Consider the following 18,643-nt stretch of genomic DNA (forward strand, 5'->3'; position numbering starts at 1 on the left):
AAAACTGTGACTGAGCATTGTTGTGTGATATGGTGATATGGGCCAAAATCTGCTTCCAGTAGTCTCTCAGGGTATGTACAGCCATTACATTTAGATCACTTAAGTAGGTTTTTAAGGCTCAGCTTGACAAATCCCCAGTTGGAATAATCAGGGGATGGTCCTGTTTTGAGCAGGGGGTTGGATTAGATGACCTCCTGAGGTCCCTTCCAACCCTAATTTTCTGTGATTTTCTATAAGTTTATGATCTAAATGTCCATCTGTGTAGGTGTTCAGAAGGGTTTTAGGCAAAAAATTCCTGTATTTCGTATGATACCATACTTGTATGGTATCGAGTATCATATTTACTCGTTTCGAGGATGAGGTTTTTTCCTCCATTCATCATTAGGAAAATGAAACCTTCTTTCAGAATCAAGTACCTGTAGGCAGCACTGGGTCCTGTGCTCCTCTGTGACTCTGGGCTGATTCCCTTTCTGCTCTCAGAGGGGGGAGGCAACTGGCATGGAGGCAAGGGTCCAAGATCAGGGCCCTGGAGGCACAGGTGAGGGAGCTCCAGGAGGAGGTTAGCAGGCTGAGGTGAATTAGGGAGGTGGAGGAAGAAATTGACGGCTATTTCCTTTCCCTGCAGGGCCATACACCTAAGGAAGAAGCACCTCGGGAAGTGCCCTCCACTGCAGAGTGGCAGACAGTCACCTCCAGAACTAGGGCTGCTCGTAACACAGCAGGACCAGTTCCTCCAGTTCCGCTGGAGAACAGGTACAAGGCCCTGGCAACACTGCAGGAGAAGGAAGGAAAGGAGGCAACTGGAGAGGAGGCAACTCCACACTCTCCACTCTCTGAACAGGCCAAAGGAGCCAAGCAGTTCCGGAGGAGAAAGTGTCAAGTGATCGTCATAGGCGATTCCATCCTGAGAGGTACAGAGGGCCCCATCTGTCGCCAGGACCCCTCGACACACAAGGTCTGCTGCCTACCTGTAGCTAAGATTCAGGATGTGACGGGGATGATCCAGGCCGTGATCCAGCCCACTGATTACTACCCCATGGTCCTAATCCATGTGGGTACTAATGATGCGGCCAGGAGAAGCCCTGATCACCTGATGGCAGACTACCATGCTCTGGGGGGCGTGTTGAAGGAGGTAGGTGCACAGGTGGTATTCTCTTCTGCTCTACCAGTGAGAGGACATGGAAGACGGCATGAGACGTGCATCACAGAGACCAGCTGGTGGCTTCAGGAATGGTGTCTTGAGGCGGGCTTTGGCTTCCTTGACAACGACGCACACATCACGACGAGAGACATGCTTGGGTGGGACAGGCTCCACCTTTCCCCTAAAGGTAAGCGTGTGTTCTCTTCTAGGTTGGTGGATCTCCCCCGCCAATACACATCCTCATCAAGTAGCACAGGGTCAGAGGAGGGGCACACTGAAGTGCTCTGGGTCAGAGGGGACCAGCAGGCACTGGGGGAGTCCCTGTTCCCCTGAGCACTATCAGGAATGACTAGAAATAACGGTCACAAGCTGGCAGAGGGTAGATTCAGACCAGACATCAGGAGGTGCTACTTCACTGTCAGGGTGGCTAGGATCTGGAACCAAATTCCAAGCGAAGTGGTGCTGGCTCCTACCCTGGGGGTCTTTAAGACAAGGCTTGACAATCACCTTGCTGGGGTCGTTTGACCCCAGTACTCTTTCCTGCCATGGCAGGGGGTTGGACTTGATGATCTGCTCAGGTCCCTTCTGACCCTACCAACTATGAAACTATCAGGATGCCTGCCATCCCTGCCACTTGCATCTCACTGGTTGCCTCCCTCCCACTCAATGTCACTTGCCCCACTGCAGCAGTGGGGGATGAACTTAAGATGAAACCTCCAACAATGTTGGAGGGGGTGAATTTACTAGTTCACCTGTGGAGGTGAACTAACTTAGATTAGCAATGAATTAACCCAATCTTTCGAATGCCTGTACACATTCAGAGCACAGTCCTAGGGCTGGGAAAGCCCAACTGCTTACGCCAACCCCAGAGTTGTGCTGCTCCCCCCACCCTGACCCTGATTGAGCTGTTTTTAGCCCCCCAACCCCCTATTCCTGGATGCACAACAACTCTTGTCTGACCCACCAACCTCCCCACAGACCTGCCAGACCTCTCCCACCCTCTAATATTCCTCCAGACTCCTTTCAGACCCACCCCCATGGACCTGTTAGCTAGACCCTGCACCAACCCGCCACTTTCCCCATCCCAAGTTATTTACATTAGGTTTCCTGTGCAGCCTCCAGCACTAGCGAAGAACTGTACATGACATTCCCAGTCTACGTTCATACAGCCTAAAGCAAGCCACCTAAATGTAGACTAGGTGCAGCAAATGGATGTACACACCCCTAGTTAAATCAGTGAATCCAGTGGAATTATTCATGGGTTACAAGGATATTGAGAGATTCTGTAGTTTGCATCCTTCCAAGTCCGGAGGAATATCAAGCAATATGATTGTACATGCAAATAACTCCATGTGATTTGTTCTTGCTAAGTTACTGTTCATGATGTCTGGCAGACCAGCGACAATAAACTGAGCAGTCAGCAGAGAGTAGTTGCTCTGAGATAAGCTTTGAAGAGGTTTATCTTTGTGCTTGTGACTTAGGGTAGCTGGTAGGTGCTAGAGTGTTTGCCTAGTGCGTGGTGTGTGTTTGGATTACCCCCCCACTTTTTCCCCTATGGTGTGTGTTTGCTTTTTTTGTTTTTCCCCTTTATTTTCTCTCTCTCTCTTTCTTTTTTCCCTTTTCTTTTCTTCCCTCCTCTGGAGTGACTGAGGGACAGGGAATGCTTTTGGTAGGGCTGGTTTAGGGAATTGAGGGGTGGAGCTAGGCTAGGCAGCCTTATTAGAAGGCAGCCCCCAGCCAGCTATGAGAATAGTGAACAGAGGGCAGCAAGCAGGGGGAGTTTGCTTAGGGAGTTCACTGAAGGAGGGAGTCAGGGAGCAGAATGTGTGTGGGTGTCCAGTGATCCTGGTGTGGGTGTTTAGCATGCAGCTTTTTGTAGTATGTGCTCCACCCCTTTTCCTTTCTTTCTTTTTTTTCTCCTTACAGCATAGGTGAGGCTACCTCAGTCTTCACAAAAAACCAGAAAAAACCCAAACCAAACCAACCAACCAACCAAACAAACAAAAACCAAACTTGCAACTAGACACCTAATAAGGATTATCTGCATAAGTAAGGGGGCAAACTGAGGGAGGACATAGCCAAAGAGACAGTCAAAGAGTTTTTGGTAGGTCTAAAGGAATTCTGGACTGGATGAACTTCATTCCATGCTACTGAAAGAACTGGCAGAGATCTTGCAGCTCTTAACAATGATCCTCATGAAGTTGTGGGAGATGGGCCAAGTAACAGAGGACTGGAAATGGGCCAGCATAGTGCTCCTCTTTAAAAAAGGCAAAAAAGGAGGACCTGGGGAACTACAGACCAGTTAGCCTCACCTCAATACTTGGGAAGTTACTGGAGCATATCCCAAGGAAGGCCATTTACAAGCATCGGGCTGAGGAAAGGCTGATCACAAGCATACAGCATGGATTTATGAAAAACTAATCATGTCAAACAAATTTGATTTCCTTCTTTGACAAAGTAACTATTTGGGTGGATGAAGGGAATGCTGTAGATACAGAGTATTTGAACTTCATTGAAAGGAACCAGAACTCATGGTAGAGGTGATATCTTTTATTAGACCAACTAGATTTTTGCAAAAAAAAAGTCTTTAATTGCAATCTAGTTGGTCTAATAAAATCTATTTTAAATTAAAAATCTAGTTGGTCTAATAAAAGATATCACTTCTACCATGAGTTAATCATACCTTTTGCCTCTAGAGCAACATGGCTACAACCTGGATACTGGACTTTAGCAAGGCATCTGACAAGGTCCCTCATGACTGTCTCACGAACAAATTAGAGAAATGTGGGCTAGATAAAACTACTAGAAGGTGGATAGATAACTGGTTTAATAGCTGCAAGCAGAGAGTAATTATTAACTGGTCCATGTCAGAATGGCAGGAGGAGTGCAGTCCCACAGGGACTGGGCTGTGTGCTGTTCAATGTGTTTAACAGTGATTTGGATGCTGGCTTAGAAAGCTTCCTGAGGAAGTTTGCAGATGACATGAAACTGGGAAGGATTGCGAACACATTGAAGGATGTGAGCATAATTCAGAAGGATATCGACAGTTAGGGAAGTTGGGCTAGGGCTGACAGGACAAAGTTTAATGTAAATTAAGTTTAATGCAAGGTGGTATGCTCAGGGAGGAATAATCAAAAATGCTAAAATGAGTGAAACATGAGTGTGGCTGGATGGCAGTACTCTGGAAAAGGATTTGAGAGTCTTCATAGATCACAGACTCAACGTGAGTCTGCAGTGTGATGCAGTTGCACAAACCGGGAGTGAGGCTTAGGGATTCATTAATAGAAGCATTAGATAGAAGACATGGGAGGTGATAGTGCCTATCTACTCAGCACTAGTTAGGCCACGTGTCGAGTATTGTGTACAGTTCTGGGCTCCACATTTTAAAAAGGACATGGAGAAGTTAGAGAGGATCCAGAAGTGGGCAACAAAGATAATAAAGGGCTTCAAGTCATATGAAGACAGGCTCAAGGAGCTAGACTTGTTCAGCTTGAAAAAAGGCACTTGAAAGGGGGCATGATACAAGTTTTCAAATACTTGAAGGCTGCCATAAAGAAAAGGGAAAGCACCTTTTCTCTCTTGCTGCAGGGAGGAGGATGTGGACCAAAGGCTTCAAGCTGCAGCAAAGTAAGTTTAGATTGGCTATCCAAAAAAACACTTCTTTATTGTTAGAATAGTGAGGAAGTCAAATAGATGCCTGGAGAAGTTGTGGACTCTCCATCACTGGAGTTGTTCAAGCAGAGGTTGGACAGCCACTGGTTGGGGATGATCTAGGTACAGATATGCCTATGTTCTACTATGGGCATTTCCCATGCTTCTGGGCTTTGATGGTAGCCCACATGTTTTCCCCACCCTCCTTTCTGCTATATGTGTCAGGGTGTTTTTAAGCTTCCATCAAGAGGCATTGGGTGCTGGCTACAGCCAAGGCTGGGGATTTTGACTGGGTTGTGCTAATGCTCCTGCTGGAGCAAAGTTGAAGGTTCCTGGCAAGAGGGTCTTACCCCTCCACTCAAGGTCAGACTGATCACCATATTTGGGGTCAGGAAGAAATTTTACCCCATGGTCAGGTTGGTACAGACTATGAGGGTGTTTGCTTTCTTCCATAGAGACCATGGACCTCTTCATGGGATCACTTAAGCATATACTGACATCATTTCGTAGAAGCAGGAAGTTGGCTGTCATGGTTCCTCTGCTTCACTTGAGGTAGATGAGCGTGCTAGGTACGTGTTGTATGCAGCCCACAAAGTCATTGGTTCTGGCCCTCAGGCCTCCCCACGGAGCAGGAAATTTAGCAGCTGGAAAGGTGTGGCCACCCTCCCCACTCTTAAATTCTCAAACCCTAATCCCTTTGCTGCTGATCACAGCCAGGCCATATCCCCTCCTCCACATCTGGATTGGGGCCAGGCCACACCTCTTTCCCCTACAAGCCATGCCCTCTTTCCCCCTACTGGAACCAGCAGCCCTCTTCAAAAGCCAGCCCCGTTCACTGTTCCATGGCCAGCCACTTCCCCCTGGTCACAACCCCATGGGGCCAACGGGGTTCAAGTAGATCGATAATCTCTGGATGTTTGTTCTAGCCTTGTTGTTCTTTGATTAAGGACCTACTGAACTCATGACAGAAGTGGGCTGTGCAGCAGCTTCTTTAATGTTGAACAGTATCCCGTGCCCCCTCTCCCATTGCTGATTGGCTGAGGGGCCCCAGGGTCCCTGTTGCTTTCTGCCGACTGGCCAGGAGACAAAAATGGCACCATATTTAAAACTGTGGTTTGCTCTTTCCTGACAATCAGGAGTGAGCAGTGGGACCCCACTGTCAATCGGTGGGGGTGTGCGCGGGGGAACCTGCAAGATTAAAGGAGCTGCCATGCAGCCTACTTCCACCATGAATTCGGTAGGTCCCTATCTGTGATTGCTGGAATAGAGATTCATGTAAAAGCAGCATGAACAGCAGCCGCCAGGTGTTATTTCCACCCTTGATGTTGAATTATGTTCTTCTCTGGACTTTAAGTAAGTGTATCTACCTTTTAAAAAGTTAGTTGCAAATAGAAAATGGTTACTTTTTGAATTCAGGGCAATAAGGGAGACATCTACAGATAGTTCAGATGAAACAAACAGAGGAGTACAATACGTTCACCAAAATAAATAGTCAGTGTATATCAAGATGTAACCTTCCTTAAGGTGAATATTTAACTTATCTTCTCTTGGGCAATATATGCCTCTCAGATCCATGAATCACGGTATTCAATTGAGCAGAAGTAAGTTTCTGTCTAGTAGCTGCAAACAGGGCTTTGCAAAATGTTCAGAACTCAAGAACACTTACAATTTAGGTAGTTTTGTATTCTATGACAGGATAAGGACATACTGTTTTTAGGGAGAATCATTCTATCCCTCTGCCCATGCATTATTTTCAGTCAAAACCAGCCTACTTTCAAACTGTGAATGCAACTTTTTATGAAACTAGAGGAGTAGGATTTTTGGCAAATTAGACCCATATTTGAGCAATTGTGGCTTTGGAAGGGTAACAGTAAAATTAACAGTAAAATATTAATATATATGATGTCAATATCCCCATTTTTAAACTGTATGGAAGTTAAATTTCCTGGCCATGAACACTTCAGGAATTATGAAATTGTTGCCATTTCCATTAGGAATGCTGTGCATCTTACTCTTTACAGTATTTAATAATTAGTTCTTCACAATTACTTTCTGGTAACAGATACAGAATACAAACCCATATAAATGTCCATAATTTCTAGCTTGAATATTCTCTCTTTTCTTTCAGCTTTTAACCCTGAGACTCAAAATGTGTATTCCCAAACACTGTATTTCACACAGTTCTTTAGCCTGCTCCATGGTCAGGTAAATGGGAATATTACTATTTGACTTCAGCAGGGACAGGATCTGGCCCACACTGCAGGTTACTGGCAGAATGCTGGTGCGCTGAAATCAGATGATATGCCAGAGAGGTTCTGTTTGTTTGCTTCTGCTACACTGTATGAATAAGATATCTCGCCAGCTTTGAAGGAAATACGGGCCATAAAAGTGATTAACAACAGAACCCATTTATTTGTAAAAAGCAATATGTCTTATTCTCTCTCCAGCGGGTTATATTAGTCCTGTTATTATTTTAAACTGTCTTATCCTTTGCTACTCTGTAGAGCCAGAATGAGTATACTTGAAATTAAATGTTTCTAATTTATCATTTAATAAGATACAATCCCTGCCGTTAGAATTTACAATTAAAAATTTATGACCATCCTTTTATTAACCTTTAAATACTATTCATTGTCCCAGCCTGGAAAACATGACCAAAATTTGTTACCACCCTTGCCAGCTTGAAGTGGAATGAAGGTTCCTTAACTTCAGGAGCCAGGAGCAGGGAGGAGAGGAGGGATTAGGCACATGTGCGTCCCGCACACACGTGTGCCCCCTTACCTGACCCGAGGCGGAGGCGGACGCAGCAGCAGCAGAACAAGCAGCGGGAGCAGCATCAGCTGATCTCCCTTAAGGTAAGTGGGGCAGAGGGACTGGACACAGCTGAGTCAGATCCAGAGGGGAAGCCCTCCGGATCCCTCTTAGCTGAGCCAGTAGAGAGCCTCCTGAGCCGCGCCGGCATTTGCGCCAGTGTTTGCACTGGTGGGCGGGCAGAAAGGGCCAGGAGGGAGACTCCTGCTAGGGTAGGGCAAAGGCACTGCACTAAGCTATAAATAAACAGCAACCCATACGATGGTGTTGACACTGAGTTCTGCTAGGGCCCCTGCCTGGGGGGCACAGCCTACCATGGTGCTTGTCTGAGGCCTCCGCTCAGACAGAGCCCATGGGGGAGCTGGTGTCCCCCGACCCCTCGGCCTGCGGTGGATGCCCAGCAAGGCCGGGGTGGGGGTAGGGATTGGGGGCCCCCACACTTGTACTGCAGGCATGCATCTTAGGATCCTGGAGGCGCAGGTGAGGGAGCTCCAGGAGGAGGTTAGCAGGATGAGGGGAATAAGGGAGGTGGAGGATGAAACTGATGGTTATTTCCTTTCCCTGCAGGGCCATGCACTCAAGGAAGAAGCACCCCAGGAGGTGCCCTCCACTGCAGATTGGCCGATGGTCACCTCCAGAACCCAGGGCTGCTCACAACATAAGAGTACCAGTTCCTCCAGGCCGGCTGGAGAACAGATACGAGGCCCTGGCAACACTGGAGGAGAAGGAAGGAGAGGAGGCAACTCCACACTCTCCATGCTCCAAACAGGCCAAAGGAGCCAAGCAGTCCCGGAGGAGGAAGCGTCGAGTGATCGTCATAGGCGACTCCATCCTGAGAGGTACAGAGGTTCCCATCTGTCGCCAGGACCCCTTGACACGCAAGGTCTACTGGCTGCCTGGAGCAAACTATGAAACTGATAAATGGATGCATCACCCTGACCCCTTCTTCTGGCCACCATAGCTTGAAATAGCTGATACGTTTCTTGGCTTCTCCAAAAGGAAACAAGGTACTGAAGGATAATGGAAGTTTTGCTATTTCTCATGCTTTTAGATGGGATTTCTGATGGTTATATGCCCACTTGGGACTTCATCAAACTCTGGACACTACAGTTGACAAGACTCAGACCTCTGCGATCACCACTACCTTCTTGCCTTTTCCATCCCTTGTAGGCAAACTGTTTGATGAAATGGCTGGTGGGAATAGCAGATAGGTAAAAGACATGTAGCAGCCAATGTGCTGGCAGCTAAGGAGAAAAGTTAATTCTAGGGGATAATTCTGCCTTTGGTTATGCCTGTGAAACTCTCTTATAGTCACTAATGAGCTTTGCACATGTATTGAGAACAGAATCTGGTTAATCTTGCCCTAGCAGCCTCTCAATAATATATGTGCAATGCTCTTTAGTGACGTATGGGGTTTCAGATTATATGGTACTATTCTTTAGAGGAACCTGACTCCCATTCAGGTCCTAGTGTCCACAGATGAATCTGTGCCAGAGTTTCAGGTTCCCCTCTGCCTGCTCCAAGCTGTGCATTTGTGTCAGCCAGAAGAGGATGACAGGATTTCTGATCTGTCATTGCCACTCCTTAGCCTTAAGCACCTGTGTATATCAACTTTAGCTTCTGATATAACCTGGTAGTTAGCATCACCAGGGACATGTGAGCTGACTGCCCTGAGATTGGGGTACTGGTATAGCTGAGGAATGGACATGTGAAGAGTCAGTCAAAGCAGGGCAGATCTAGTAACCCTGCAGGCCTCTAGCCCATATTCCCACTTGGGCATTGCATGCGTATTACCACAAACCATCAGGAAACCCATACCAGAAATGACTGTGAGACTCCAACATTTAATCCAACATTTATGCCCCCTTTCCTTCCATCTTTTTCTAATGAGTTTTCCCATAAGTTATTAACTCTGTTTGATAGGCAGGAGACATTCCTGTTCCATACATTTAATATAACAAGGGAATTAGTAATGTGTAATGATGGCAAGAATCATTTTTCTAATACATAAAACATAAATACAGCAAAACTGAACAAATGAGCCATATCTCTTCCTAATGGAAAATGCTGCCTTCCTCCTTTTCATGGTCAATAAAAAAATATCCCCACTATTTTCACTCATTAATTTTGTATTGGCCCAAACTGTGGTGCTGCTGGTTTCCAAAGTACTTTCTGCAAAATAATGAGGCCGTTTATTAGCACCAACAAGGCTGCAGAGAAAGAACAGTTGAGATGGTTTCTATAGTAACTCTCTTCTGAAACATTTGACGCTCACCCCAGCTGAAAAGTTCTCTTGCCTTAATTGTAAGGTTCAGCAGTAGGAACCCATAACTTAAGGCATTTGTGTAGGACCCTCCATGCTGATTTTGCCTGCATGCCTTATGGGCTCCATTTTAAATGACCACTATCATTTTTCAGGGAAGCTTAAAGGTATATGATAATGAATGGAAGCACTGTCTCCATTATACTTTCCTCAAAATAATCATTCTATGTTTTTAGCCACACGTGGAGTTCCATACCGACCCACAGCCAATCTGTATGAACAGATGCTGGAATTCAATACTGAAAATGCTCAGAACTCCAGATCCCAAGGTCAGTCAATTTATTAGTAAACTGTATTGGCACTTAGACAAAGAAAGCATATTACCTCACTGGTAAACAGAGTTATAGCATCTAGCTTTCATCAGAACTCTTGTTTTGAAGTCACTGCCCAAAGGCATATGAATTTATAGCCTGCCTGGTTACACCTAGACTGCTGGAAGTTTCATGCCTTGCTTAAACGGGGATTGGCCAACCTCTTAGCTGTGCTTCGCCACCACATCACAAACTCGGCTAAACATATAGTCCACTCTACTACCTATACTTTCTTGTAGGGGATGCCTGTTTGAGTTTAAATTTTAAGACTCCCTTGGTCTATGTAAAATACATTGCAAGTATAGCTTAGCTCAACAATACAAAAGGTCTTAAATCCTGGTGTGACTATTAACTTTTAAAATAGATCACTGATTAATGTAAAGACAGATAATTTTGTTTAGCATAAGGATAACTACCACTTTCATCAGAAGCACCTGAAAAAAACTGAATCAATGTCCACGGTTGCCCACTTATCCTGGAGGAAAACTTTGATCCAGGGCAAAAACTGCTGTCACTACAGTGCTGTCAAACCTGGAAATCATGCCCGTGTGAAGACTTTGCAGAATGATGCTAACACCTGGGCTGCGCTTTTGCCCTGGTTCTCACTTTCCAGCCAGGTTCTTGGAGGGTGTACATTTGGGCTCTTAGCATTGGATGGAAAAACAGGGCAAGCAATGGAAGAAGAGGCAGCAGAGGAGAAGGCTGCCTTAGCAGCTGAGGCAATTACATTTCCCCTTCCAAAATCCCATTTGTGATGCACCGAACTTCATCAGAAACTTTCCATGTCTGTTTAGTATTCTCTTTAGAGTGAGGGCTGAATTCAATAGAAGTTCCATTGGGATTCTATGCAAGGCTGCCCATACTTTGAAAAAAATGATTTGGGGCTTACTCTGGTCTCTGCATAGCAGCAGGATTTCAAAATGTAATTGAATTTGGCCATTCAGAGTACTTCAACAAATAAAACAAAACACAATTATTTGTATTTGCCAATCAGATACTGGGGGAACTAAGGACAAATTATTTATATATATATATATAAAATTTCTAGAAATGGGCTGCATCACGTTAGAAAACAATCAAAATCCCCAGAACCTTAACCCATTTATACACTCAAACCAACCAACCCTTTTAAGGTTCTGAAATGTTCTATAATTTGTTTCATTTCTAGGCTACAGCTGAGATGGGAATTAGCTACCTCTGTGCATATGGATAGATTATTTGTATGTTTGTATATGTGTGTGTGCAAAATACTATGATATTCTAAGGCAATGATATAAGATATTACAGTTTACCATTAGCAATATAACAATATTTGGATTATTAATATAGGGTACACTTTTTTTTTTACTTAATGAGAAATAAATGTCAAAATATTGCTAGGGACATGTGAAACTAAAGTCTTGGAAATATTTCTCTTTGTTGAGCGACTGTCAACCTCGTTTTGTAGGTTTCAGAGGTTCACTTATTTTGTGTAGCTTTTCAGGTATCATCTGAACTAAAATTTAGCTCTGAACTTTTTGAAGTTTGTGTATCTCCCATAGCTTCTTTTTCTGCTCTCATACATTCAGCCTCACTATAACAAGGGTAATCTGATGAAGGGAACTTCATTTTATAAAGGAACAACTCCAGCCGTATACACAGTTTTGCTAGCTGGAGTATTTTATTAATAAAGTGACAGCGTTAAGTGGGGTGTGGCAGCTGATGAAATCTTAGCCATTTGGGTAGCTGCTCTCCCCAATGAGAGGTAAATTTATCTTGGTGAAAGTAGGCACAATTCCAGTTACACTGCATGAATCTATACCCATTACCCTTTGGAACAACTTGCCCCAACAGATGCAATCTATGATGCATTTAAATGGAGGGACATTAGGCAACTTTCTAAAAGAGATACAGTAGCTCATCCAGGAGATATCAATTTGAACCTGGAATTACTGGATGACCTTTGTCAGGCCTCTGTTTTACAAGAGGTCTTAGACTCTGTGGCTGCATCTGCACGTGCAAATTTGTGCTGCTACTTTCTGCTGCAGCACATACGCCTGCATGTGTGCTTTGGAGTGGGGCAAATTGCACCACTTTGGGCAAACTGCCCTTTCCCTGCTCATCCCGGCTCCTGGCAACCAGAACATCTCCTTGAAGGACCTAGTCTCTGTGTCTCCCAGTCCACACTCCTGTCACATGCTGCACTGCTTTTATTCTTGCCAATTTTTTTTGTCACTGGGATTTCCTGGTAGCAAAATTTGCCCTCACACTGCAAATTTACAGCGTAGGGTAAATTTTACCTTTCTGGGAGTGTGGTTTGCAGTGTCACAAACTGCACATGCCTGCACATGTGGATATGACCCATGAATATAATGGACAATCAGGCCTTGTTATCACAAAAAGGTCTCTTATTTGACAGGTGTTTATTAGGGCTGTGTGACGCTTCGGACTGTGCTTCGGATCAGGAAAAGCTTCGGACGCTTCAGTGTCCAAAGCAGCATGTCCAGATCGAAGCACTGGATTTGTTAAGCTTTCTGAAGCAGTTTGGAGCTTCTGAAGTGCTTCAGAAAAGCTTCAGAGTCACTTCGGAGATCTGGCCATAGGGTATGATGGGAAATGAATGAAATATCTATAACTGTGTTGTTTCTTGTCTGATTTGAATGAAATTTGCAGGGGTGGTAGCCTGCTGCGAGCATGAAGCTTGCCAAGTTTCAAGAATTTTGGTGCACAGGTTCGGGGGGACTGCACCCCAGATTCTTGAAAGAAAACTTGTGTCACTTCTATGTGTTACAACACAGGGGGGTCAAAACTGCAGTGGTGGTTGCACCTGCTGAGTCCATGAAGCCTGCCAAGTTTCAAGGAGATAAATGCAGGGGTGTGGGGGAAACTGTGTCTCAAGCTGTGGACAAGCAAACCTCGTGAGATGGGTGACACTGTATGTGTTAAGGCAGAGCAGGGTGAAAGCTGCAGGGATTGTAGCCCCTACTGTGGCCATGAAGCCTGCCAGCTGTCAAGGAGATAGGTGCAGGGGTGTTCTGGGGCCCTGCACCTCTAGCTGCTGACAGGCAAATCTCATGACATGGGTGCTTGTGCAAGGGTGTGTCTTGGGGCAGGGTGGGGTGGGGGGGAACTAGTGCAGGCTTGGCTGCTAAGCTACTGTGTTACCAGTAAGCAATCAATCATGATTAACTCAGGGACCAGCTCAATACAAAGTTGTTAGCTAAGGTAACCAGTTAATTAGCAACAATTAACACCTACAAAACCACAGACTAAGGAGAGGAAAGAATCAATACAGACAATCAACTGCCCCAAGACAGAGACAGTCAGTTGCACAAGCACCCATGTCACGAGTTTTGCCTGTCAGCGGCCAGAGGTGCAGGGCCCCAGAACCCAGACTTCCCCTGCAAATATCTCCTTGACAGCTGGCAGGTGTTGTGGCCACAGCAGGGGCTAGCATCCCTGCAGCTTTCATCCTGCTGCACCTTAACACATACAGTGTCACCCATGTCAGGAGTTTTGCTTGTCCACAGCTTGAGGTGCAGTTCCCCCCAAACTCCTGCACTGATCTTCTTGAAACTTGGCAGGCTTTGTGGCCTCATCAGGGGTTACCACCCTGCAGTTTTCACCCCACTGTGGTGTAACACATAGATGTGACATGAATTTTGCTTTCAAGAATTTGGGGTACAGTTTCCCCCAAACCCCAGCACCATTCTTCTTGAAACTTCTCAGGCTTTGTGCTCTCCACAGAGGCTACAACCCCTGGAAGTTTCATCCAAATCAGACAAAAAAACCAAAGTTATAGATGTCATTGATTCCCCATTATATCCTATGGCCGGATCTCCGAGGCAGCTCTGAATCTTCAGAGCTGCTTCGGCCGGATCAAAGCGGGAACCTGGTCCAGAGCTTGGGATTGGATCCCTGGCATCTGAAGCAGCCGGATCCAAAGCCAGATTGAATAGCTGCTTACTCGCAAGGGCCTAGAGTTTATCAGTACCTTACATTGTCCTTAATTAAGAAGGACAAGTTGCTTTCTGCAACGTTCAGAATGCTGAGCCAAACAGAAATGAAAACAATGGGTTTTTTGGGGGGTGGGGGAGTTGTTGTTGTTTATTTGTTATATAAAAAAGATGACAGTTCTAGTTTTAGTGGTACCTGAAGAAGTAGGTGAGAAAAAGGACAACATAATTCCCCAGGCTAAAAAGACACAAATGAGGGCCAGACCTGTCTGAATTTTTTTAGAGATGGAAGGGAACCAAGAAGGATCTGGGGAGGTTTTGACATGACAGGGGAATTCTAAGAGCTCACAGCAGAGAAATATCTGAAAAGACAATACTGTCTGCTTGGCCTCCATTGCATCAAGGCATCTTGTTGAGCCTACTGGGATTAGTGAATTTTTACTTGTGTTTGGGGTGTTATCAATGACCATGTCCATACAAGCAGGCCTGTGCAGTTTGTGGCATCACAAATCTCCTTGTGGTGCCACAAACTGAATGTGTTGCATGTTAAACCATGCACAGTGCTGCTAATTTGCAGCATGGAGGCAAAATTTGCTGCCAGGATTTCCCAGTAGCAAAAAAACCCAACCCCTGGGAAAGAAGTGGAGAAAAGCACATCAAAATAGTGTGTGCCCGGGCAAATGCAGAGATGGGAGAGCAGGCAGCCTTGAGATGGGGGACCACATAGCCCTGGGAGCAGGTAGCTCCCAGGCTGAGGCACATGGTGATGGGCTCTGCCATCTCTGCACGCTGCAGAGGCTCCACACTGAGGCACGCTGCATCCCAGCCAGTGGGGCTGGCTGGGGTGCAGCGTGTCTCAGCTTAGGGGCTCCCCTGTCTTCACATGCCACTCCCCATCTGAGTAGGGTGCAGGGTGCCTCAGCATGAGGACTGTGGCACCCTGCCAGCTAGGCCTGTGATGAGGTATCCTGTGCCCTAGCCAGCCCCCCCACAGCACATGGAGCCCTGTTAGAGGAGCACACTGGGAGATGGGAGGAGCTGGGTATGCACACTTTGCCCACAGCAGGACAATGTGTCTTGTAACAAAGCACATGTGCAGGGGCCTGAGTTATGGCACAAATTTGTACTTCCAAATGTACTTCTGAGCATAACAGCCCATAGGGCTAGCATGTTTAACAGATGGCAGTTTCTGTACCCATAGGCTACAGGGAGAACTGTAGCTGGCAGCAGATCCAATTGCTTTAACTCCCCAACCTAAAAGACAAGGAGAGTCCTTAGCAGAAGTCTAGAGCATTGTTTGACTGCTACCTCTGGAGAATAACATGAGATGTCTTCACCAGTTTGTCACCACACCAGAAGCATAGCAATGTGGCCAGATACCCAGGGCACAAGGGCAGCAGCAAATTCCAGGTACTGCCGCTCTGACAGAATGACTGTGGGAGCTGCAGTGGCAGCCATTTTTTTTTCCCATCCCAAGTTAGCACCTAGGGCAGTTGCCTGGTCACCTACCCTAGATATACCATTATACCGCACCCAATATAAAGCCAACCATTGGGTAATTACAAGGGCTGTTGCATCAGACATCACAATGTCCCTTTTATCTTTCAAAACTGCACCTCACCAGACAAAAGGGGGGTTTTGTTAAGTCAGTCAAAGAGAAGCAGTGGGCTAGTACTTCTTGCAACTAGATTTGATTTCAAATCAGGATGAGGTTGCAAAACTGGATGTATTAGAAGCCATCTTCTACCAAGCCTGTAAGTATGTTGGGGATTGTTTGTCTCCAGGTGAAGCCCTTTACACTTCTCAATGTTGAAGTTCATCTGGTTCCAATCTGCCCAACTTGCCAGCCTGTCTAGGTCTGCCTGTATCTGCAGCCTATTTTCTAGTGTGACCACGCTCCCCCATAACTTGGTGTCATCTGTGAACTTGGCCAGTGAGCTTTTCACCCCCACATCCAAATCATTGATAAAGATGTTGAAAAGCACTGGACCAAGCCTAGACCCCTGAGGGACACCACTGGCCAATTCTTACCAGGATAACACAGATCTGTTCATTAGAACTCTCTGGGTCCTACCCTGCAGCCAGCTTCCTACCCACCTAACTGTCGAGCAGTTAACCCCACAATTCTCCAGTTTTCCTATGAGGATATCATAGGATACCAGATCAAAGGCCTTTTGGAAGTCTAGGTATACAATGTTGACCGTCTCTCTTTTTTCCAGGTGGTGAGTTACCTGGTCATAGAAGGAGATGAGATTGGTAAGACAAGACCTGCCCATGACGAAGCTATGCTGGCTGTCGTTCAGTATCCTACCTTCTGCAAGCATAATGCACATAGACTCCTTGATGAATTTTTCCAGAATTTTTCCTGGGATAGAAGTTAGGCTAATTGGCCTATAGTTGCCTGAGTCCTTTCTCCTTCCCTTCTTGAATATAGGAGCAACATTGGCCCTCTTCCAGTCTTCAGGGACCTCCCCCAAGCACCACGAGTTTTGGAAGAGTTTCGCCAGAGGCCTCGCAATGACTTTGGCCAGCTCCTTCAGCACTCTCAGATGAAGTTAATTCAGTCCTGCTGACCTATAAATGTCTAACTTTTCTAACTGTTCATCATGCACCAGCTCAACATCAACAGAAGGAAGATGGTCATTCCCACCATGCCCAGTCTGATCCTTATCTAGTATGATTTTCCTCTTAGTCCAGTGAAATACCAAAGCAAAGCAGTCATTCAGGAGTTCAGTTTTCTCCTGAGTGTCAACACCCAGCTGTCCGGAGCTGTTAAGCAATGGCCCCATGCTTCCATTTCTTTTTCCTCCTGTTCCCTACATACTTAAAGAAGGACTTCTTATTGTCCTTGATTTCTGTTGCTAGTTTAAATTCAGTCTCTGCCTTAGCATTTCTAATCTGCTCCCTACAAGTGCGGGGCATTGTTGTATAGTCCTCCTTGGGGACTGTCTCAAGCTTCCATTGTTTGTATGCCTCTTTCTCCTTTTTCAAGAGGACCATGGTATCCCTATTAAGCCAAGAGGGCTACCAGCCCTTCTGCTACCTTTCCTCCACATGGGAATGGACTTCTTTTGTGCTTTGAGGAATGTGTCCTTGAGGAATGACCACTCTTTATGCACTCCTTTCACCTTTGGTCCCTGGTCCTGCAGCACTTCCCCTACTATTGCTCTGAGCCTGTTGAAATACACTTTTTTTGAAGTCCAGAACTTCAACCCTGCTAGCTGATTTGCCTGCCTTGCAACAAAGTGAACGTGATAGTTTCATGGTCGCTGTTGCCTCTGTATTCAAGTCACTTGCCAGATCATCTCTTTTGGTCAAGACCAAGTCTAGGAGAGCATTATCTCTGGTTGGCCTGTGCACTTCCTGAGTCAGGTAGAGCTCTTCAATACAGGTCAGGAAACAACATGACCGATCTGACTTAGCTGAGTGTTCTTCCCAAGAGATGTCTGGGTAATTGAAGTCACCCATGGTGACCATGTTCTGCGTGTTTGGCCTCTGCCAGTTCTCGAGAGAACTCCAGATCAAGCTCCTCACCCTGGTTTGGTGGTCTATAGTATACATCTACAGTTAAATCTCTCTCACCATGCCTCCCCCCACCCCCTGTAGTTTGACCCAGAGAGTTTTGAGCCACTCTTGTTTGGAGCCAATGTCAGCCTCCAAGGAGGTGTACTGCTCCCTCACATAGAGAGCTACATCTCCACCTTTCTTTCGTACTCGGTCCCTTCTGTCCAGGGTGTAGCTCTCTATGGCTATGTTCTAATCATGTGAAGAGTCCCACCAGGTCTCTGTAATCCCTACTAGATCATAATGCCCACTAAAGAGTAGGAGGGCTAGTTCCTTCTGCTTGTTCCCCATGCTCAGGCACGGGGAATGCTCAGGCATTAGTGTAGTCTTTACACTAATGCTCAGGCATTAGTGTAAAGACTTGAGTCCTCCAATTGAGATCTTCAATTTCCTGTCATGTTGAGGGAGAACCATTCCTTCAGGTCTTACAGAAGTGGATCTCCTATTGTCTCCAACTTTGGAACTTTCTTGTGTGACAGTCCCCAGGCATGCTCCAGTCAGTGTTTCCCCATCCTAGTTTAAAGCCCTATCTAGAAGATTGGCTATCCTGGCACAGGAATTTACCTCTCAGCATGAGGTGGATGCCATCCGTTCCCAAGAGTCCTCTCTCCCTGAAGTGTGTGCTGTGGCTGAAGAAACCAAAGCCCTCTCAGTGGCACCATTGCCGGAGTCGTCCATTCACTTCTTTGATGCATCCATCCCTCCTAGATCCGTGGCCCGCAATTGGGAGCATAGAGGAGAAGACTACCCATGCCCCCAGCCCCTTAAGCCCAGCCCCCAGAGCCCTGTAGTCAATCATGACCTGGTTTGGATTACTTCTGGCTGTGTCATTCGTGCCCACATGGATGAGGAGCATGGGGTAGTGGCTGGAAGGTGGGACGAGCCTAGGGATCCTCTCTGCAACATC

At 46.1% G+C, this 18,643-nt stretch overlaps 1 long non-coding RNA gene across 1 annotated transcript; it reads right to left on the reverse strand.

The window, feature by feature from the left end:
• Window positions 1-1,466: 1,466 nt before the first annotated feature.
• On the reverse strand, window positions 1,467-17,659 carry LOC109293889. Its single transcript, XR_002096420.1, has 3 exons — window positions 17,582-17,659; window positions 8,493-8,495; window positions 1,467-1,477 (listed from the first exon to the last, which is right to left on the reverse strand). It is a non-coding gene; the product is annotated as an uncharacterized LOC109293889 (long non-coding RNA).
• Window positions 17,660-18,643: the final 984 nt, after the last annotated feature.

This window comes from Gavialis gangeticus, unplaced genomic scaffold (genome assembly GCF_001723915.1).
Source record: "Gavialis gangeticus isolate Ggan-Ray unplaced genomic scaffold, GavGan_comp1, whole genome shotgun sequence".
Lineage (NCBI taxonomy): Eukaryota > Metazoa > Chordata > Crocodylia > Gavialidae > Gavialis > Gavialis gangeticus.